The sequence below is a fragment of the Mustelus asterias genome, chromosome 12 (genome assembly GCF_964213995.1).
Source record: "Mustelus asterias chromosome 12, sMusAst1.hap1.1, whole genome shotgun sequence".
Taxonomy (NCBI): Eukaryota; Metazoa; Chordata; class Chondrichthyes; order Carcharhiniformes; family Triakidae; genus Mustelus; species Mustelus asterias.
The window spans coordinates 67,984,774-68,007,633 of record NC_135812.1 but is presented as its reverse complement, the minus strand read 5'-3'; the positions used below and the strand labels follow the sequence as shown (position 1 = coordinate 68,007,633).

Below are 22,860 nucleotides of genomic sequence, written 5' to 3'. Positions count from 1 at the left end.
TTACCTGAAAGAGTGTGAAGAAAATGATGTAACATGCAAAAAGCCATCAGGGAATCTGAGATGACTGGCAGCCGCCATTTTGGGTATTTTAGTCATGAGATGGAGATGCCGGCATTGGACTGGGGTGGGCACAGTAAGAAGTCTCACAATACCAGGTTAAAGTCCAACAGGTTTATTTGGTGTCATGAGCTTTCAGAGTGCTGCTCCTTCATCAGGTGAGTGGAGACCTCTCCACCCAACTGATGAAGGGGCAGTGCTCCGAAAAGCTCGTGATTCCAAATAAACTTTTTGTACTTTAACCTGGTGTTGTGAGACTTCTTACTGGAATTTTAGTGCCATTCTTGGTTTTTTTTTAACCTACGATGCTAAAAGAGCTATTTCTCTAGAATTTAAACATTTGGGATCCAATTGAGCACGGAACCTTGCTATTTTACTTCAGATTTATTGTAATTATTGTCTGCCATGACTCAGTGGGAGCACTATTAGAAATTTGTCTACTGGATGAGATGAGATGTTAAAAGCCTGCCCTCTCAGATGGACCTAAAAAGACCCTGTTGCGTTATTTGAAAATGAGCAGGAGAGCTCTAGTTTTCTGGCTAACATTTATCCCTCAAGCAACGCCTAAAACACCCTCTGGTCTTAATTTCACCGCCATTTGAAACATGGATTAATTTGACTTAAGAAAGCACATTTGTACGATAAAAGGGTGAGAAATTACATCCAACAAAAACAACATGATTTGCAGTCAAAATATTAAAATCACAAGGTGGTTAGCTTTCTGAATGTCACTGGATTGCCGACGCAAGCATTCATTCGAATTGTGTGGCACCCCAGTGTATGAGTTATTCTGCGCATTACATCTTGTGTAAACTTTTTTGGTTGAACAGGTCTGTTTTCTGTTTGATGAAGTACAGTTCCATTCAAACAGAGCCACATCTCAGTATTTCATGGTAAATGCCACGGCAAGTTTAGTGCAATTTCATTGTAACGTGAAAGAAATTATTTACTCTGCTGGAGGGCAGTTGGACAGAGAGTTTTGTACCAAAGCTGTGCAACTGCCAGCAGATGTTTGACCATTCAACCGTGACATTTGTTTGTTCAAATGTAACACAATTCATACTCTTAGTGGGAGAGTGTTAATGCTGTGACATTAAGCAGCAGATTTCTTTTGTGTGCATGTGTTTGGCCAGCTGTCAGGGAGGCTGTGATATGGCCCTTATCCAGGTTTGTCATTACATTGTTATATTCATGTTAATGAAAGTGTAACATGGGGCCACAGATCTTGTGACTTAAAGTTTATTTCTAGTGTCACAAGTAGGCTTACATTAACATTGCAATGAGGTTATTGTGAAAATCCTCTAGTCACCTGTTCAGGTACAGTAAGGGAGAATTTAGCATGGCCAATGCACCTAACCAGCATTTCTTTCAGACTGTGGGAGGAAACCGGAGCACCCAGAGGAAACCCACGCAGACATGGGGAGAACGTGCAGACTCCACACAGACAGTGAGCCAGGCCAGGAATTGAACCCGGGTTCCTGGCACTGTGAGGCAGCAGTGCTAACCACTGTGCCACCGTGCTGCCCCACAGATTTGCACAGGTCTGCAGTCACAATACTGTGGTGCTGATATTTACCATGAAGATTTAACTCAATTGCCACAGTTCAGACTCTTTTTATTGCAAGTTTACCTTAAATGATTTGAAAAAAGAAAATCAAATGCGTTGCACACAATGCACCGATGTCCGACACAGTTTAAAATCTGCGAATCAAGTTCATTGGAGTAGAGACATGTTAATCCGAGCAAAATGTCAAGTGGAAGTTCTGAATGCACTTCAGAAAAGCTGTTCAAATGCGTCATTGTAATTTCTGTTGATCAAACAGTAATTAATTAGGTTCACTTTCCAAAGCCAACATAAATTACGCCTGAAAGGGCCAGCAAATTTTTAGTCAGTCTGGCTTGGTCTGCTCTGCTAAATATACAGTCTGGTCAAGTTCAGTTCAGCGAGCTACAGTAAATATTTTCTTTTCATAAGGTACACAATAATTGATCTTTCCAGTAATTGGGTGTAAACAGCTGCAATATTCTAATGTCTAATCATAATTCTTCCCATTTTGAACTGTGAGTTGCTACAATTGCTCCAAAACCGATTAAGTTTGAAAGTTGCTGCTGCGATTCCCAGTAGGTTCCACCACGAGGACTATCCACACTTCAAAATGTTTCACACTTCAAATGAGACAAGTTTTTTGAAAAGAAAACACTTGTCGCGATGCACGTGTGCCTCATTCCAGGATGTGTTGGATGAATAGAGAAGTCGCACAGTGTCCAATACAGGTGCAACCCAAGTACAAGAACTGACATAAGGAGCAAATGAAAGTCATGAAGTCATGAGTGACACAGCAAATCGCAAGCCTTCCTCATTTGCATTTTCTTGAGTCATAAATACTTATTTCAGTCAGAAACGATTGTTTCGAGTGCCCCCTCACCTCTGGGCCCAATGGCATGGTCCAAACCCTATTCCAGAGACTTGAGCACACTGATATAATTTCGGTGCAGTACTGGGGACTGAACTGTTGACAGTGCCACCTTTAGAATGAGGCTTGACTGCACTCTGAGCTGGATGGAAAAGAACTTTTTGGAAAAAAGAACGTGGGAGTTCTACCAGCGTGCTGGTTAATATTTATTGTCTCAACCAACATCCTGGATACAGATCACCTGTCTTCATTGTTGCTTTCGGTGCCAATTATCTGCTGCAGTTTCACAATGTTATAACAGTGACTATACTTTAGTAGTACTTCATTAGCTACAATGGGCTTGGGCACATTGGGGGGCATGATGGCACAGTGGTTAGCACTGTGGTTAGCACTGCCTCAAAGCGCCAGGGTGACTGTCTGTGCAGAGTCTGCACGTTCTCCCCTTGTCTGCGTGGGTTTCCTCCGGGTGTTCTGGTCTCCTCCCACAGTCCGAAAGACGTACTGGTTAGGTGCATTGGCCATGCTGAATTCTCTCTCGGTGTACCCGAACAGGCACCGGAGTGTGGCAACTAGGGGATTTTCATAGTAACTTCATTGCAGTGTTAATGTAAGCCTACTTGTGACAACAATAAATAAACTTAAAACATCCTGAGTTTGTCAAAGACTGTTTGAGAACATGTCTTTTGCTTTAATTTCATTTTCACTAAACAAAAATTATTCCGCCAATCACTTATTTCATTGCTGTTTGTGACGTCTGACTGTGTACAAATAGGCTGCAGCATTTTCTTACATTAACACAGTGCAGTAAGAATTCTCACAACACCAGATTAAAGTCCAACAGGTTTATATGGAATCACGAGCTTTTGGAGTGCTGCTCCTTCAATGGGACTCACCTGATGAAGGACCAGCGTTCCGAAAGCTTGTGATTCCAAATAAACCTGTCGGACTTTAACCTGGTATTGTGAGACTTCTTACTGTCCCCATCCAAGTCCAACGCTGGCATCTCCACATCATAACACAGTGACAACATTTCAAAAGATTATAATGTTTTGGGATATCCTGAGGTCGTGAAAGGCGCTATATAAATGCCAATTCTGCCTTCCTTGGAAACATTTTTGTTAAGTTACCTCTTCCTACGTGTCATGTAAATAAATAATGCAATGCGACAAGTTGAATGAAAGCTCCCCTGACACTCAATGACTGTGCCTGTTGAGGTAAAGCATTAAGGTTTATTGAAATGAAGCTTGAAATGCAATTATTCAGAATTGACTGAGCTGCATTAAGATTTGGGGGACTTTGAAATAAAAATTGCACAATGCAATAACAGAAGTTCAGATAGGTTGATAATTCATGCTTTCTATCAGATTTGTCAGCGAATCCAGCGATCTGTTTGGTCTACAAGTAGGATAACCACACTGCGTTTACTAAAAGATTGCCAGAAAGAATCTTTTAAGTAAATAATCAGAATCGTTGGAGAGTGCGCGAAATTATAATGTGTAATGTAAATTAATGCGGCTTCTAATTAAAATAAACTTTTGCTCGCAGCTGTCGTTAGGATATCAAGAGCCAACTGGGCATTGTGTTCCATTTGTTCAATGTGGAAGGTTTCAGTTTTTATCATTGCTGCTCTAAGTGGCTGTCACTTTAACTGTAGGAAGCAGCAAACAGCTGTGTACATTTACCTGGGAATACAAAATGTCAACAAAGCCGAGGCAAATGCATTGTCACCAATGAGCAGACTTCTGGATCAGGAAATATATAGTTCCAAAACTGCTGCTGGAGAAGTTTGCACTACAGTGCAAACAATGTAATACTTTGAAGAGAGTGAAGTAGTGGAACAGCATTTTTTGCTTATTTTTAATTAATTGTGTTGCAGATTATTATGTCTTCCTTTGTATGTATATATATATATATATATCTGTATATATAATGCATCATTTGCTACAGTGGCACTGGGACTTTTGAGATGAAATATTTTATGTGGCTTCAGAAAACCTCTTTATTTAAACCCACACCATCACACATGATTGGGGCGACACGGTGGCACAGTGGTTAGCACTGCTGCCTCACAGAGCCAGGGACCCGGGTTCAATTCCCGGCTTGGGGCACTAGAGTTTGCACACTCTCCCCGTGTCTGCGTGAGTTTCCTCCAGATGCTCCGGTTTCCTCCCACAATCCAAAAGACGTGCTAGTTAGGTGCATTGGCCGTGTTAAATTCTCCCTCAGTTTACCCAAACAGGTGCCGGAGTATGGTGACTAAGGGATTTTCACAGTAACTTCATTGCAGTGTGAATGTAAGCCTACTTGTGACTAATAAATAAACTTTCACTTTCATGATTGTTAATACCTGACACACAGTACAAATGGGGATAAAGTCTTCAGAATGGTTACTGTACAACTCATTTTGAGATCTGTACATGTTTATTTGATTTGATTTATTATTGTCACATGTATTAGTATACAGTCAAAAGTATTGTTTCTCACGCGCTATGTGGACAAAGCATACCATTCACAGAGAAGGAAAGGAGAGAGTGCAGAATGTAGTGTTACAGTTAGGGTGTAGCGAAAGGTCAACTTAGTGCGAGGTAGTTCCATTTAAAAGTCTAATGGCAGCAGGGAAGAAGCTGTTCTTGAGTCGGTTGGTACGTGACCTCAGACTTTTGTATCTTTTTCCCGATGGAAGAACGTGGAAGAGAGAATGTCCAGGATGTATGATGTCCTTGATTATGCTGGCTGCTTTTCCGAGACAGTGGGAAGTGTAGGCAGTGTCAATGGGTGCGAGGCTGGTTTCAGCGATGAACTGGACTTCATTCACAACTCTTTGTAGTTCCTGGCGGTCTTGAACAGAGAGGAGCCATACCAAGCTGTGATACAACCTGAAAAGATGCTTTCTATGGTGCATTTGTAAAAGTTGGTTTATCCCATTGTACAAGATAGGTTTGCCTTATTGTTTATACCTTTATATGTCTTATACACGCAACTGACAGCGGGCTGTGTTTACATTGATTTCCAAGCAGTAAACCTTTGGGATCAAACATTGAAACTAAGGGATCTTGGAACCTCAACAGGCTTGAGAAAGGAGCTACAGCAGAAAGCAGGTAAAATGAACACTTTCCACTTCAAACACTTACATTTGAGATCACGCTTTCAGACGGACCCAGGCTCATTTCAGTGAAAGGGGATTGCGAGATTCCTCATGGAGCAAGCTCATGGTTACTGTGATGATACTGTGCTATTAATATATCTTATGTTTGAGGGGGACTGCCTTAAAATTCAGTGGGTGTGATTTTCCAACCATGCTTGCCCCAAGGCCGGAAATTCCCACCCTATGTCAATGGGCCTTTGGTCCGCCACCATCTGCTACGATTCCCATGGCGGATGCAATGGGAAAATTCCACCCAGTGTTTAGGTATAAGCAGTCAGTTTCTCTGGCTGGAATATAGCAGATGCTGGAAAGCAGGATAATTACTCCTTTTAGCCATGTAAGTGTTCATTTAGCAGAAGGCTTAGTGAGCTTTTTTTAACTGAAGAGAAGGACCCCTGAGGTGTTTTATTGATTAAAGTAACGGAAAGGTGAGTTCGGTATACTGGGTCACATAGTCATATGATACTAGAAATGGGAGGGGCTAGGTTTGTAGCTGAGAAAAGCAGCTTTCTGCATTTAGTTGCTGGAGAGGGCTGTTTAGAAGCAGCAGCTCTGTCTCTATACACAAAATCTCTCTGGAAGCTTTAAAGCTGTTATGAAAGGTTAAAGCAAATATGCCTGGACTTGCTAACTATTTTAAAATTGGGGTTTAAGTCTATAAGAAAAATGTTGCTTAATTGGAATTGAATAGTAATAAGTCAGAAGTTGAGTTGTTTCTTTTCATGTTTAAAGATTACTCAATGGTTAAGAGTTAAACTGTTTCATTTTGTTAGAGTTATACTTAAACTGTGTTGTGATAAGATCCCGAATTTGTCAGTGGAATTACTCCTGGGGTGAAGCATCCTATCCTCATATTTATGCCAAAATTGAAAATTGTTGGGGTCTGGTCTGGCTTCACAATATACCTTGGGATTTCTGATCTGGCACCATAATGAGTCACACCTGAAGAAGGCACTTAACTAATTTAAAACAGGGGAAATCGTGGATATTCAATAGAAGCAGAACACCATGGCAATCAGCTTTTGCTATCTGTAAGCCTTAGTTAAGCAATACTCATCAACAATCATATTGACAACTGTAACCATTCTTGGCAGTAACCATGCCAGCTTCAATTGGTGTTAGATTGTAAGATCTCCAGTCAGAACAAATGCAATTGAAAGATTAACAATTGACACTGCTAGAAATATTTAGCATCTGTGAAGAGAGAGATATGTGACAAAAGCAACTTACATTTGTCACTCTTATTGTGTACATGGACTTTCATTGAAATGCAATCTGGCAAAAATGGACACCAAGCCAAAGAAGGAGGTATACCTAGATGGTCAAAGGAGAGAGTTTTAAGGAACGTCTTAACAAAGGTATGGCAAAGCTTTTAGGCAGATCATCTGCATACCTCGGGGGTGAACACAGACAGGAACTGGACCAGGTTAGGAGATGGTGGAAAGGAGGACATGAAGGTAGAGGTGAGAGACTGGTTGTGTAGATTGATAGTTGCAGACGTATTGCGGTGAATGAAGAACCTAAAGGTTTCGGAAGGGCAGATGGTAGAAAGTATAACCCAATGGAGATGTTTCCGGAAGGGACAAGGTGTTCAAACCTATGTGTCAAGGCAATCACCCACAATAAATAAGGTCATGGGTGGCACGGTAGTTAGCACTGCTGTCTCATAGCGCCAGGAACCCAGGTTCGATTCTGGCCTTCGTTTACTGTCTGTGTGGAGTTTTCACATTCTCCCCGTGTCTGCGTGGGTTTCTCCAAATGCTCCGGTTTCTTCCCAAAGTCCAAAAGGTAAGAGTTTGGTGGATTGGCTTTGGTAAATGCATGGGGTTACTGGGATAGGGAGGGGGGTAAGGTTGGCCTGGGAAAGATGCTCTTTCAGAGAGTCGGTATAAATCTGATGGGCCGAATGGTCTCCTTCTGCACTGCAGGGATTCGATGGTTCTATAGTTGGACTGATGGAACCTAAATGAACTTCACAACAATGAGAGCATCCCAACCACTACTATTGGTATATTGGCCGCATCACATTCTCCCCCCACCTCCACCTCGGAATCATCCGAAGAGGCTCTGTGCTCTGCACTTTGTTCCTTCTGGTGTCCAAACCTCTCTGCTGCGTAATGTCTTGCTGAGCAGTGGACACCACCAGTACTCTGGAGAAGCTGGTTGGCGTGTAGTGCACTTCTAAATGTGTCCAGGTGCCTGAAGTGCATTTCCATTATGCAAATAGCTTGCTTGTGTCCCACCTGGTTCGTCACATAGCTTTCATTGTATCACTGTGGCACAGTGTTAGTTAGCTTCCTGATGGTGTTTCCAGCATGCATCCCTTGCTGGTAAGTCTGCTTCACTGTAATAGTGTTGGAGGGCAAATCCTGTGGATAAGCTTCCTCAGCCTGGTTGGAACAAGAGGAAGTTTAGGCTGATCATGCTTAGACGGGTACAATTTTGTCTTTTAAAAAGCATTTAGACAGTTACATGGGTAAGATGAATATAGAGGGATATGGGCCAAATGCGGGTAATTGGGACTAGCTTAGTGGTTAAAAAAAAAGGCCTAAACAAGTTGGGCCGAAGGGCCTGTTTCCATGCTGTAAACCTCTATGACTCTGTCAGGCGGAGGCCTTTGCAGCCAGCCTCCTCGGGTACTGTTGGTGAAATGATGAAAGTACTTCTCAGCACAAGGACAATGACCAAAGCTTTTCACAGAAGAGGGCAAGAGAGCAGCTGTGACTGTTCAATACTTACCAATACATACCTTCATTCCCTTCAATTGCTGCCGTCTTCACACAGCTTGCTTTCAGTGGCAAGAAACCCACACACCTAGAGTTACTTTGAAAAATGCAATTTAATATCCACTGTAATTTGGGCAGTTAACATATTAAAACTGACAACCCGCTTCTCTTGAATGCACTGCAATTTACTGCAAAAATCCATGTTTTGAAGGCTGCTTCTTAACACAGCGTTAATTCCCCCATTTTTAACCTCTCGCAAGTTCAAATTCAACCTAATCGGCCAGATTGATCATCAAAAATGGAACCAATAAATCCAATAAGGCATTCAGGAGAAACCTCAGCACAAGTTGAAGATTTTCCTTCTGTGCTGTATGATTCATTGACTCTATGAAGTGATATCTATGTCTGGAATAACTTGGGCTTTTGAAGTGTTAGTGATAACAGAGGTAAACTAAGTTTTTAAATCTTAAACTGTTCTGTTTTTTTTTGGCTTGTTATGATTTGTGTCCCGTGTTGCCTGAAGCAGGTGCTGTAAATAATTGGTACTAAATATCCAGAAATCATGTTTGGAGAAATGATTCAAGCCTTGTTCAGATTAATACACCTGCTCACCAAACTCATTCATGTGCTTTTACAAGGTGAAGTTGAATTAGATTCAGCAGGTGGGGGTTGCACGGTGGCACAGTGGTTAGCACTGCAGCCCCACAGACCAGGAACCCGGGTTCGGTTCCTACCTTGGGTGACTGTGCAAACTCCACACAGACATTCTCCCCATGTCCGCATAGGTTGCCTCCAGGTGCTCCGGTTTCCTTCCAGGTTAGGTTGATTTGCAATGCAAAACTGCCCCTTAGTGTCTGGGGGGGTGGGTGATTAGTGGGGTGAATAAGTGGGGTTATGGGGATAGGGCCTGGGTGGGATTATTGTCGGTGCAGCTCCATGGGCTGAATGGCCTCCTCCTGCACTGTAGAGATTCTATGATTCAATGAGGTGAGAGGCATAGAAAGAGATCTCGGCAAAAGGACCAGCGACCAGGCACTTCAGAAAAGCAGGCAATTAAGCCATGACAAATTGGAGATCAGTCACTGCGTGTGCTGATGCAACTGCAAGCGTTCAACTAATCAAAGCTGGAGAGCAACTCAGCCCTTGTTCAGGCCTGTTGTGATGTGGATTTTCTCAAAGCCTCTACATATCATAAACGTGACAGTAGTTAAAGCATTGGAAGATTAAGCAATTGAGAAAATGGTTCTGCACACATCTGCGTTATTTCTCTTCTGCTTAAAGACCTCTCCCTGTAGAACACACCACTGCTATATTAAAAAGGTTAAAGGGGGTCAACTATGATGCAGGTTGAATTTTTTTATCCAATGGGGACCTTTCATGCATGCGCTACATATCCGCAGCACATGACCATAAGACCATTAGGCATAGGAGCAGAATTAGAATAATGAGAGGTGATCACATTGAAACATATAAAATTCTTACAAGGATTAAGAGGGTAGGTGCAGGAAGGATGTTTCCCCTGGCTGGCGGAGGTCTGGCTCGGGGAATGGCACAGTAAGAAGTCTCACAACACCAGGTTAAAGTCCAACCGGTTTATTTGGTAGCACAAGCCACTAGCTTTCAGAGTGACCAAGACACCACACAACCCTGCCACAGCAACCTCTGCAAGACGTGCCGGATCATCGACACGGATGCCATCATCTCACATGAGAACACCATCCACCAGGTACACGGTACATACTCTTGCAACTCGGCCAGCGTTGTCTACCTGATAGGCTGCAGGAAAGGATGTCCCGAGGCATGGTACATTGGAGCGACCATGCAGATGCTATGACAACGGATGAATGAACACCGCTCGATAATCACCAGGCAAGAGTGTTCTCTTCCCGTTGGGGAACACTTCAGCGGTCACAGGCATTCGGCCTCTGATCTTCGGGTAAGCATCCTCCAAGGCGGCCTTCATGACACACGACAATGCAGAGTCGCTGAGCAGAGACTGATAGCCAAGTTCCGCACACATGAGGACGGCCTCAACCGGGATCTTGGGTTTATGTCATACTATCTGTAACCCCCACGACTTGCCTGGGCTTGCAAAATCTCGCTAACTGTCCTGGCTGGAGACAATACACATCTCTTTAACCTGTGCTTAATCCTCTCTCCACTCGCATTGTCTGTACCTTTAAGACTTGATTACCTGTAAAGACTCGCATTCCAACCATTATTTTGTAAATTGACTTTGTGTCTTTATGTGCCTTGTTTGTGAACAAAACTCCTACTTACCTGATGAAGGGGCAGCGCTCCGAAAGCCCATGGCTTGTGCTACCAAATAAACCTGTTGGACTTTAACCTGGTGTTGTGAGACTTCTTACTGTGTTTACCCCTGTCCAATGCCGGCATTCCACATCGGGGGATGGCAACAGGGAGTGGGGAGGTAATCTAGAACCAGGGGATGCAGTCTGAGAATAAGAAGTAAGCAACTGAGTTGAGGAGGAATTTCTTCACTCAGAGGGTGGTTGATCTTCAGAATTCTCCACAACAGAGGGCTGTAGAGGCTCAGTCATTGAGTATGTTCAGGGAAGAGATTGATAGATTTCTAGATATTAAAGACATCAAGAAAGATGGGGATTGTGCAGGAAAATAACATTCAGATTGACCAGAATGGTGGACCAGAATGGCCGACTTGAGTTTCCATTTGCTATGTTCCCATGGGCCTCCCTGATGGATGCAATGTGAATCTTCCACCGGTTCTCCAAGCAATGGGCAGGACTCATATTGGGAACATTAAATCTAGCCCAATACTTGTAGAATCAAGGAGTTCCAGGACTGACTTTCCTCCCTCTTTATGCTTAGTGTAGTTCAGTACTGGGGTGGTTGGAGGAAGTTTTTCATCCAATGAGTCATTCCATTAGCTCCACACAACTTGCCCCATAATTATAGAGATTTCTTCCCCATGATTGATGGCAAAAATTTGATTTACCCACATATATTTTGAGGCCAATGTTCTAATTAATGTGAATGAAGGAACTATTTCTTCAGCCATACTTCTTTCATTAATCCCTCTGTGATTCTGGGCTTAGGAGTGCTATTGTGTACTGATCCAAGACTGGAGAAAGAGGGGTTACATTTTAAGTTGTACCCAAGCTGAATGTAGTCTATTTGTCGGACAGCAACTCAGCCAGCCCACCAAATTTATCATTTTAGAAAATGATGTTGCCTTCTTCAGCTGCCCTGTAGTTGGGCAGCAGGCAACCACAGCAGTGACATTCCCTCCACCCCTTCCTCTCCACCCTAACCAACCAAGACAAGCACAACCAGAATTATCATTATAGAACCATCCATCAGTATTTACATGAGCTAATCCAGGAAAATACACTTTGGTCACCATCAGGAGCCACGTTTTCAGTCGGATTGTTGACACAGAGGAAAATCCAGGCTGGCATCTGTGTCTTTTAGTGCGATGGAGTTCCAAACAAGGATTTCATCCACAAATTGGACTTTCCAGCTTGATTTCAAGTCCTCCCTTCCAATCATTTAAAATCAACTCAAATTTGCAATAATGCCTTCATTGTAATCTACTTTTAAATAAACAGGATAGCTATCTATGTTCCAAACCACACCGTGAATCATTAGGTTGTAATGATGGCAACTTTAAAATCAAATGTTCAGAATGAAAACTTTGATCACGGAGAGATGTAAGATGGTTGCCATTAGGTTACAACCTAATGTGACAGGCATGGCACAGCATTGCAACCTTTCAAAATCAGAATTACTTAATTAATGTCAGAAAGGCCTGATCGCAATGTTAGTGAAAAAAACACATTAATTTAACAAGCGTTGTGGTACTGGGATAACACGGCATTGAGATAGTTTGATTACTCACAGTCCATGTGCATTCAGTGATGCTGAAGGGAAAGGATTTTTCACTGTTCCTTTCGGCTTTGGGACTTTGGCTAGGATTCCTTGTGTGGACTCTTCTCTTGAAGCTTCCTTTAAATTTAGCCTGCTGGGAGGAACATTTAGATTCCCCAGGCAGGTCTGGGTACCGACGGGCGGCATGGTGTGAATGCAGATCCAGTGCTCATTACTGAAACACTACGCTCATCACCGCTCCCTTGGCTCCCTGTCCTGGTAAACATCTCTCCTCCACATATCCGTCGACTTGCAACAACCCACAGAATGATAGAAAATGTTTGCAATACCTCCACCTGCCACTTCATGCTGACCTACTCAGATCATCCAACATACAATCCTATAAGGGAGGCCAATCTGGAAAATCCCTCCCACACTGGACTTCAACGCAAATTCCACCTGGACAAATTAATGGGAATCATTAGACAAGACAAACAAGTACCTGGTCTCAAACTCAACCCAACAGTTGCCTGGTCTCATCCTTCCAAGGAAAGAGTGGTCCACTCTCAACAGGTTCAGGACTGGCCACAGCTCCTGCTTGGTCAACCTTTACACATGGGAAATTAGTGCCAGCCCCCTATGTGCCTGTGGGAGAGAGAAAACTATGCACCACATTGTAGAAGAGCGTCCAATCCACAGACTCAGTGGAGGCTTATCGGCTGAGTGAAAACCTGTCAAATGGAGTTTAATGTGAGGTCATGCACTTTGGTTGGAGGAATCAAAAGGCAGATTATTATCTAAATGAAGTACAGAGGGACTTGACTGTTCTACTTTATGAATCACAATAAGCTAGCAAGCTGCTCCAACAAGTAGTTAAGAGGGCAAACAGCATTTTGGCCTTTATTGCAAAGGGATTGGAGTTTAAAAATAGGGAGGTTTTGTTATAATTGTACAGTTGGTGAGGCCTCACCTAGAATACTGTGGACAGTTTTGGTGGTCCCCTTACCGAAAAAAAGATATAGTAACATTGGAGGCAGTCTAAAGAAGATTCACCAGGCTAATTCCTGGGATGAGAGGGCTGTCTTATGAAGTGAGACTAAATAATCTGTGTCTGTATTGGAGTTTAGAAGAGTTGGGGTGATCTTATTCAAACATAAAATCTTGAGGCGGCTTGACAGGGTAGATGGTGAGATATTTTTACTAATGGGATAGTCTCGAACAAGGGGACACAGCCACAAGATAAAGGACCAGTCATTTAAAACTGAGGTACATAGAAATTCCTTCTCACCGAGGGTTGTGAATCTCTGGAATTCTCTGCTTCAGAGGCTGTTGGAGGCTGGATCATTAGAAGTATTTAAAGTGGAGGTGGATAAATATTTGATAAATTGAGGAATAGAGGGCTATGGGGAAATGGCACAGAAAACGAGTTGAGGCCAGCATAGATCCATGATTGTAGCATGATTGTATTGAATGGCAGGGCAGGCTTGAAGGGCCTGGTTGCCAACTCCTGCTTCTATTTCTTGTGTTCTTGTGTCATATGTTGTATTTGACTATCAACATCACTCAGTATCCGTGGTGGAAAGGAAATAGTTAAACAGAGAAAATAACACTCCCTTTGATCATTGCCCAGGGTAGAATTGTCCATAACTTTATCTACACTGATGAATGGAAAATGATGCTCAGTGTGCCTGTGATTCCTCAGTGTGCCAGTTGGCAGAACAGGCTTCCTCTCAATTGCACTTGTAAACTCAATCCCCAGAAGGTGGTAGACTGTATTCTCATTGCACTGAAGACTGTTTGATATACTACCTCTAAACTGATTCCATGTTTAACCTACTCTGACTGGTTCACTATTAAGTTTATTAATGTGCGACATCAACTGGAATATGATAGAAATGCAAAGATAAGGCTTCTAGTCATCTTCAAGTTCAGGAACATAATGGGTGTCCCTTGCCAATCCTGACCACCATATAGTTGTCAGATATTGGGGTTAAGGAGCAGTAGCAAAGTGATATCCTTCACTCCTCCTGAAAGAAGTGGGAGAAAAACGGGAGCTGTGTACACCTGATTTGCATTGAAATTACTTTGAGTTGACTTGCTGATTTGTTAAAAGGTCCACTTCAGGTTCCTGACATGACAAGAACTTGCCGTTCAGTGTGCAGTTTTGTTGAAACAACGTCCTCAAGTTTGCTGTAAGAATATGATGAGTTCACAGCACACCCCTTTATTAGTGTGTAAATGACCCAGACATTTGTAAAGAGGAAGGAATGCGCCATGAGTTGAAAATTTCCAAATGTTGACTGGTGACTCGTGCATTTGCCTTGCAAAAATAGGATCTCGGCTTCAGCCTCCTCTAGAGTTTCAATAAATTGTTACACCTCAGCTTTTTAAAAAAATAAAACTGGCTACAAAAAGTTAAGGCTGGTAATTAATGACCTAAGGACCCTTTCAATGAGAGAACTTATGTGCCTGCAATACCACTCAACCTCTCTGGCTCAGAAAGAGAACAGTTCATAGAATCACAGAATCTGACAGTGCAGAAAGAGGCCATTCGGCCCATCAAGTCTGCACGGACCACAAACCCACCCAGGCCCTAACCCCATGCATTTACCCGAGCTAGACCCCTGACACAAAGGGACAATTTAGCGTGGCCAATCCACCTAACCCACACATCTTTGGAGTGTGAGAGGAAACCGGAGCGCCCGGAGGAAACCCACGCAGACACGGGGAGAATTGCAAACTCCACACAGACAATGACCCAAGCCGGGAATTGAACCCAGGTCCCTGGAGCTGTGAAGCAGCAGTGCTACCATGCCGCCGAAGGATTTTAAATTTTTGCCTTTTTGTGCTCTCCCTCTTTAAATCTTTCTCTCTTTCGATTTGCCTTACTGTATTAAATTTGTCATATTCGGTTCACCATCCTTCCTGTTCTTTCCCCCCCTATCTTTAAATCTCATTGGTTAAGGCAATAGGTTACTGTTTCCACCATTCCCTGGGGTCCCTGCTGTCCCCTGCTGCTTCCAACAATGTTGATGCAAAAAAAACCATTTGCGAGCTGAAGGGTGAGGGAGGAAACAAAATCCAACAAATAGCTCACGTTCCAACAATTTCTGACCCAGTCTCTTCAAGGGAAAATTAAGAGAATGTGCCATTCAAATAACATGTTTATTGAAAGTGGCTGAAACACAGAAAGTGGCCGGGAATTCAGCAACAGCAAAATCCAAGATAATTTGTTGTTTTTGTCCATTATGTCTGCGTAGGAGGTCGTGTTGCGATGTTGTATGTGGTAGTTTAAATGCTCCAGCTGGATTTTGTTGTTCTTGCTCTGAAGTGCGAGTTTCATGGATGTGTGGGATTACTTACAAGTGTAAGCAACATAATCCACTGGGTTTGCTGTAACTTTTCAATTCGTGCTGCATGAAATGTTTCCAAGTCGTCTTAGCTCATTGATGTTGCAAAATCTTTTGACTGATGAGCATTTTTCGCCCAGTGCATTTAGCAGCTGGCAGTGCGAGCAACTCGACTGCTCACTGATTCACCAGAAACAGAGTCAGACGGATTTGTTCGGGATCATGTTCACAGCATGTGAAATCTGATGTGGCACAAGGCACACATGCCTCAGTTCTATCTGTCAATGTTAGAGTAACCTGACTCGCGCTGTCACTCTCTCGGGTGGAACTGAGCCATCCAGCAGAGGAAAGATCAGTGATCAGTCCTTGCTCTCTGCAGAATCAACTGATGGTTGATAATCCTATTATTGCCCTTAGTGCTCAGGGAAGGCAAAGAGCAAACAGGGTATCTGGCCCTGAAAGCTATGCAGTGACTCCTACAGCAACATTTGTGTCTGCTGATATTGGGTGAACACGCAATTGGGCCTAGCTGTGATGCATCTTGTGATGTAACTAAGGCTCCTAAATAATGGTTACTTGGGTAAGATTGAGGACATCGCAGGAAGGGCCGAAGAATCTTTTCTGCGCTGTACAACTCTATAACTCAACCTGCACTTTTGGGGGTGGGTGGGGTGAAGGAGAAAGAAATGCAAAGTTATTAGAAGCCTTGAGATCATTTGGATTGTGTTTCTGTAGATGATCCAATGAGGGTTTTTATTAATTCCACACCTGAGACCACCAAAAGAATAATTGTTGAAGTGCAATCATCGATTATAGCAGTACGGAGACAGTCTTTCAGGTAGCTATCAAAATGCCTTGGTATTTGATGCCTTGCTATGAAGTGACGTCATAAGAAAACCAATCTGTGTGCTGCCATCAGACTTTTGAATGGAGCGACTTTATACTCAGTTGATCTTTCTCTACACCATACCTATGACTGTAACACTACATTCTGCACTCTCTCCTTTCCTTCTCCCCCACGTAATCTATGAACGGTAAGCCTTGTCTGTATAGCATGCAAGATACAATACTTTTTACTGTATCTCAATAAATGTGACAATAATAAATCAAATCCAATCAAAAAGAAGTGGGACTGCAGGATGTATGTTTTCATTGTTCTTGTTGAGATTGACGTGAAGTAATATTATTTTCAAATGCATTGTATTTTACAACATGATTTTAAGACAATGATTATACCATATACATTGCAATGCTTCAAAGAGTGCAAGGGTCATAAGTGTTACTTCACCATTACGTGGACTGCAGCGATTCAAGAAGGCAGCTCACCACCACCTTCTCAAGGGCAACTAGGGATGGGCAATAAGTGCTGGCCTAGCCAGCAAGGCTCATGAACCACGAATTATTATTTTTTAAAAATCTGGCAACTACCTCCCTGTTTTAAATCAAATCACACTCTGATTTCCTGCCAACCACCTTTTTAATTTGAGCCTGGATGGCCTGCCAGACCTGGTTATAGATTCTGCTATTGAAAAAGAGCTGATTGTCCTGTTATGAAGGTAGTAACAGTTCAGCTTTCACTCGCAGCTGGACATTGGCGAGCAGAGTATTTCAGTCCAGCCGCACAGAGCTCTGTTTTTGCCCCACTTAGGAATGCTGGTAATAGTCAGGTTAGCTTTACTCTGTCTGCATGTAGCACTCTAAAAGCAGCTCGTGATGTAAAGCCAGTAACTGCAACATGCATCTCGATGCTGCAGTTTAAATCAGTCATTAGAGCACAGCTCTTTGTAAGTAGAGTAACAATGCAGGCACTTTGTGTTACTAACCTTTTATAACATAAATATGAAGCAGTGTATTCCCTGTGGCGAGGTGCACAGTGAATCAGTGGAGACACGGGTTTGAAACAGGGTGTATTAAATTCAAACAGGTGGAATTGGCTACCATCCACACTCATCATTTGGTAAAAGCTATCCACAGAAACAGCTGGTGAGTGATACTCTGTGCAGTGTGACAGGGTTATTTGTTGTAGAAACAGTGGTCTGGGGTTTCATGATCCATTTGGCCATCAGGACCCTATAACATTGCGGTGCTAGGTCGAAAAGATGCACATTGTCTCAGGATGAAGATTTACCTCCCTTGGTGATGGACCTATTGATGTGACCTCAATAAGTTAGAAAAAGACAAAAGCAAGGCAGAGCGATTAAAATAAATGTGTGCTTTTGAAACAACAGATTGGGAGTAAATTCATTCCTGGAGGGGGCAGCACAGTGGTTAGCACTGCTGCCAGGTCACTGTCTGTGTGGAGTTTGCACTTTCTCCCCGTGTCTGTGTGGGTTTCCTTCGGGTGCTCTGGTTTGCTCCCACAGTCCAAAGCTGTGCAGGTTAGGTTAATTGGCCATGCTAAAATTGTCTCTTGTGTTAGGGGGATTAGCAAGGTAAATGTGTGGGGTTATGGGAATAGGGCCTGAATGGGATTGTGGTCTGCACTGACTCAATGGGCCAAATGGCCTCCTTCTGTACTGTCAGGATTCTATGATTCAATGATTCTCTGTTAACTTTAAACAAAATTGGGTTGGCAGAGTATTGGAGGGAGATTGGTTAATGAACTGCTTTTGTATGAGGGAGATTCCCTGGCTTTGGGCTGTGTCAGACGGGACACAGAAGCAAGTCTCTCGTGTTGCAAGCAGTTCAGAAAAGATTTACCAGACTAATACCTTGGAAGAGGAGGGTTTTTTTGTGAGGGATGATTGAACAGGGTAGGCTTGTATCCACTCGAGCTTAGAAGTGTAAGAGGCTACTTGATTGAAACATATAAGATCCTGAGGGTGTCTTGACAGGGTGAATGTGGAAAGGATGTTTCCTCTTGTGGGAGAATCTAGAACTAGGAGTCCCTGTTTAAAAATGCAGGGTCGCCATTTAAGACTGAGATGAGAAATCTTTTTCTCTGAGAGCCTGGAGTCTTTGGAGCTCTCTTCCTCAAAGCGCGGTGGAGGAAGAACGAATATTTTTAAGGCAAAGGTAGATAGATTCTTGATTAACAAGGGGCAAAAGGTTACTTGGTGAAGGCAGGAATGTGGAGTTGACGTTACAATCAGATCAGCCATGATCCTATTGAATGGCAGAGCAGGCTCGAGGGGCCGAGTGGCCTACTCCTGCTCCTAATTCATATATTTTTATGTTTATTGAATTGGCAGTAGCAGTGCAGCAAAACAAAGGCTAGTAGAACCATAAAGAACCGTTCATTGATCCAAACCGTCTGAACATAGTGGGGACCTTCAAGCATCAGGAATGACCAACTGGTATCCAGTCAGAAACATGTACATGAAGTGACTAACAAACCAGAAAATGACAATTTTAATGATGAGAAGGGCGGTGAGCACATGTTTCACACTGTTAATCTCACGCAACACATAAATGCCATCACATTGTCGGAAATGTTTGCCAAAATTCACATGGTTGGTCACTATTCATTATTTGCCAAGATAGATACTGGAGCTAGTGCCAACAGACTACCTGCAAATTCTGAAAGATATGTATCCACAGACATGGAGGGTCATGGTAAAACTTACTACTGTGAAACTTTCAGCATACGGCGGTCCACTAACTCCATGTGCAGGACCCATAGTGCTGGAATGCAAGTACAATGTATCGTCCTGGGGGGGGCCACAGATATTCTACATCATGGAAACCAAAGGCCCAAGTGATTGCAGGTCTTCTGGCATGTCACAATCGCACATTGATAACACTCCATGGAATCAATCCAATATCACAAGGCAGTCAGGTAGGTCTTACCAAAATCTTTGCAACTTGATATTCCTCAGCAACTTCATCACTTGCACATGGGCAAGGATCGGAGAAGAAAACTCAGGGAGACACCTTTTGACCAGGTATGAACAATGACTTTGACATCATCATCAAGAAGTGTAAGGCATGTCAAGAGGATAAGATAGGTGAGCGCAAAGATTTCACTTGAAGTTCCTACCCATCCTTATTCCATCTCTGCCGTCTGTTGGAACAGCACACAGTAAGATTAGACCAGAAGATATAGGAGCAGAATTAGGCCATTTGGCCCATTGAGTCTGCTCCACCATTCAATCATGGCTGATATGTTTCTCAACCCCATTCTCCTGCATTTTCCCCATAACCTTTGATCCCCTTACCAATCAAGAACCTATCTACCTCTGTCTTAAATTCACTCAATGACCTGGCCTCCACAGCCTTTTGTGACAATGAAGTCCATAGATTCTCCACCCTCTGGCTGAAGAAATTCCTCCTGATCTCCGTTCTAAAGGCTCAAGCCTTTATTTTGAGGCTGTGCCCTCGGATCCCAGCCTCGTCTACTAATGGAAATATCTTTTGCACGCCTGCTCTATCCAGGCCTTTCAGTATTCTGTAAGTTTCAATGAGATCCCCTCATCCTTCTAAACTCCATCAAGTACAGACCCAGAGTCCTCAAACGCTCCCTGTATGTTGTGTAGTCTAGTAAAGTCCCTCTCTGTTCTCCTTACACAGCCTACAAGCTTTCAAAATCCAAGTTTTGTGTCAACTACCCAGTTTGTGAACAGGCAGAGCATTGCAGAGACACAGTTCAGTAGTAGCCAGAAAGAGCAAGCTGATGAATGATGTATATATTCCCCTTTTCTGCCTTTGTATTGTCATGGACAGTGACACTCTACCTTCTGTCTGACTGACTGCAATGGAAAGAGCAGCAAGGTGGTTCAGGAGATTTTAGTTGGGATTTATTGCTTGTAAGTGTTCTTCAACAACACCTACAAGATTTTTAGTCCCTGTTCTTATCTCTTCTAGCTTGGGATTTCTTCACTAATTTTATTACACTGACAGATTTACCCATTAAATTAACGACTATTAGAAATGACTTGTCAGAACAACTAAAGGATTACAAACGAAAGGAACATTTGTGTTAGAAAACATGCTTGTGTAAATATTATTTAAAATAACATTCAGCCTTTCTAAACGTTATGGAAACGTGCCCGTTTTTTTTGCCTTTTATTAACGAATATAATATTGTTACACTGCCAGTTTCTTTTTGATTACGTGAATGAGATATATGATTGCAAACATCTTTAACTATCTTATCGTCTTTATAAACTGTACATTCAAACCCACAGTGGGAGTGGATAAATTCAGAGTGGGAGATTAGTGCACGCTGAGACTTTTGATTTGTGTTCTGTGAAAGAATTGAAGAATGTCCTCCAAACCTTTAGTTGGAAAAGGGCACTCTTATTTCTGATCACTTGCGGATGGGAAGTTCTTGCGGCGCTGCACAGATTTTAGAGGTGCCGTCATATACAGCAAATAAATAGAGGAAAATGGCTAAAGGGATTGCAGCTGCCACTTCCCCTCATTGACAGACTATTTTTGCACATAGGTTCTGGCTGATCTAATGGAACATGCAGGTACTTGTGCCAGCTACTGGAAGAGCTTTAATGAAAGATGCTTAGACAAGCAAGACAGGTATCTGGTTTCTGTATGTGATTCTTGGAAAAGGACTTGTACAACACAATAGATTATACGTATTTTAATTTTAAAAAAGTAAACAGGGCGAACCTTTAACCCGGCTGGGTTTAATAAACTTTCCTTGGGTTAATTTGTCTTTAGTAGCCGGTCAAAAGGTTTCTCGTAGTGGGGCTTGTGCCCTGAAGGTATTTGATATGATTTCACTCTCTCTCCGAGGGAGCCTATACTTTGTAATGCATGGCTGAGTGTGAAGGGTGCTACCATGGGTTGGGGTCTTGTGCATGATGTTCCTGTTCTGTAAGTGGGCAACATTCTAAATTTGGTGCCTTTTTTTTTATCTTTTCCTGAGGAACAAGTGGATCTGTGGAGTAACAGATATCTCAGTTCATTCCTAATGGATTAAGTATTGCCATGTGCTGTGCTCCCACATTCCCTTTGGATGTTTGGAACATATTACACACCAATGGAAAATATTACAGACACCCCAGCGATTTTTAAAAAGCTGAAACAACTAAACAAATTTATTTATAAAATTAGTCACAGTAAAATACAGTGAATCACATGAATACTGAAGCATAAGATAAACAGGATTTATAACATACAATCCATCAGTGCTTTCACCCTCCTCCTTCAGTCAGCCTCCTGATTGGCACGGTGCATGATAACAGTTTTAATCCCCTTGTGCCTCTTGGTAACAGAAAGTTACTCCGAGCGGCATCCCATGGTCAGGAGTTTTGCGTGAAATGACGGGCGACATAATCGGGGATTTATTTTGCCTGAATCCTCTCCAGAATTAGCAGAGACAATCCAATCTGCTTTCATCCACTCCATTCCTTTGAAGAAGGAACATAGGATCATGCGAGCACATGATCACAGCAAAAGCACTTTTGCAATCCACGTTCGTGCCCTGCGGATGAACAGATTGCAGGGGGTGTCCCGATCTCTTTGCAAGTCGTGATTTCCGAGGAGCTGAGAAAGCTGGAGAAAATGAAGAACATGCTTTGCTTGTATCTTAACAAAGTGACCTTGTATGAACAGAATATATTTAATATCTCTCTTATGATAAAATGTCTTTTTTTATGACAAACAAAATGGACTGATGGGGGAATTCCTGTGCCATGTGTTACAATACGACTGCAACAATCAACTGAGGACAGGTAGACTGACCCACTTTACCCACTCCTCCTTTGAATCCAACTGGGTTTTTAACTGTTCACATACTGTGACTGTAAAAGACACAAAAAGATAAGTTTCTTGGAGTTTTTTTAGAAAGGAAAAGAGGAGTGTTTGTTGTGTTTGTTAACCCAGTCTAAGGAAAAATAATACAAAATGCTCCAACTTTCACACGTGTACACAGGTTCATGCAAACAAAATAGGGGACAAAGTGGGGGGATGGATTAAGTAATATTTTGAAGTGCAATGTCTGGCCTACATGTGAGTCCAGACACACAGCAATGTGGTTGACTCTTAATTACCCTCTGAAATGGACTAGCAAACCACTCAATTGTACCAAACTGCTACAAAGTCTACAAACAGGAATGAAATGAGACAAACCACTCGGCACCAACCTCGGCAATGGAAATCACATTGGCAAACCCAGCCCTGTTGACCCTGTAAAGTCTTCCTTACTAACCTCTGGGCTCGTACCAAAATTGGGAGAGCTGTCTCACAGCCTGACATCATCATACCTTATAGACAATATCTCAGACACCACCATCACCATCCTTGGGAATATCCTGTTCCACTCTCACCCTCCCAGCAGAGATGGCGGCCAGGTGGTCAGCAGTGAGTTGTCCTGGGAGTCCTCAATATCGACTTTGGACCTCAGAAGTCTCATGGCATCA

The 22,860-nt window shown here is 42.7% G+C and overlaps 1 protein-coding gene across 1 annotated transcript in view; it reads left to right on the top strand.

The window, feature by feature from the left end:
* Positions 1-5,481: 5,481 nt before the first annotated feature.
* LOC144501559 (myocardin-like) overlaps positions 5,482-22,860 on the top strand; it is a 362,084-nt gene continuing 344,705 nt past the window's right edge. Inside the window, exon 1 of the mRNA XM_078225413.1 lies at positions 5,482-5,569. The gene's annotated coding sequence lies outside the window, so the exon portion shown is untranslated. The remainder of the gene's footprint in view (positions 5,570-22,860) is intronic.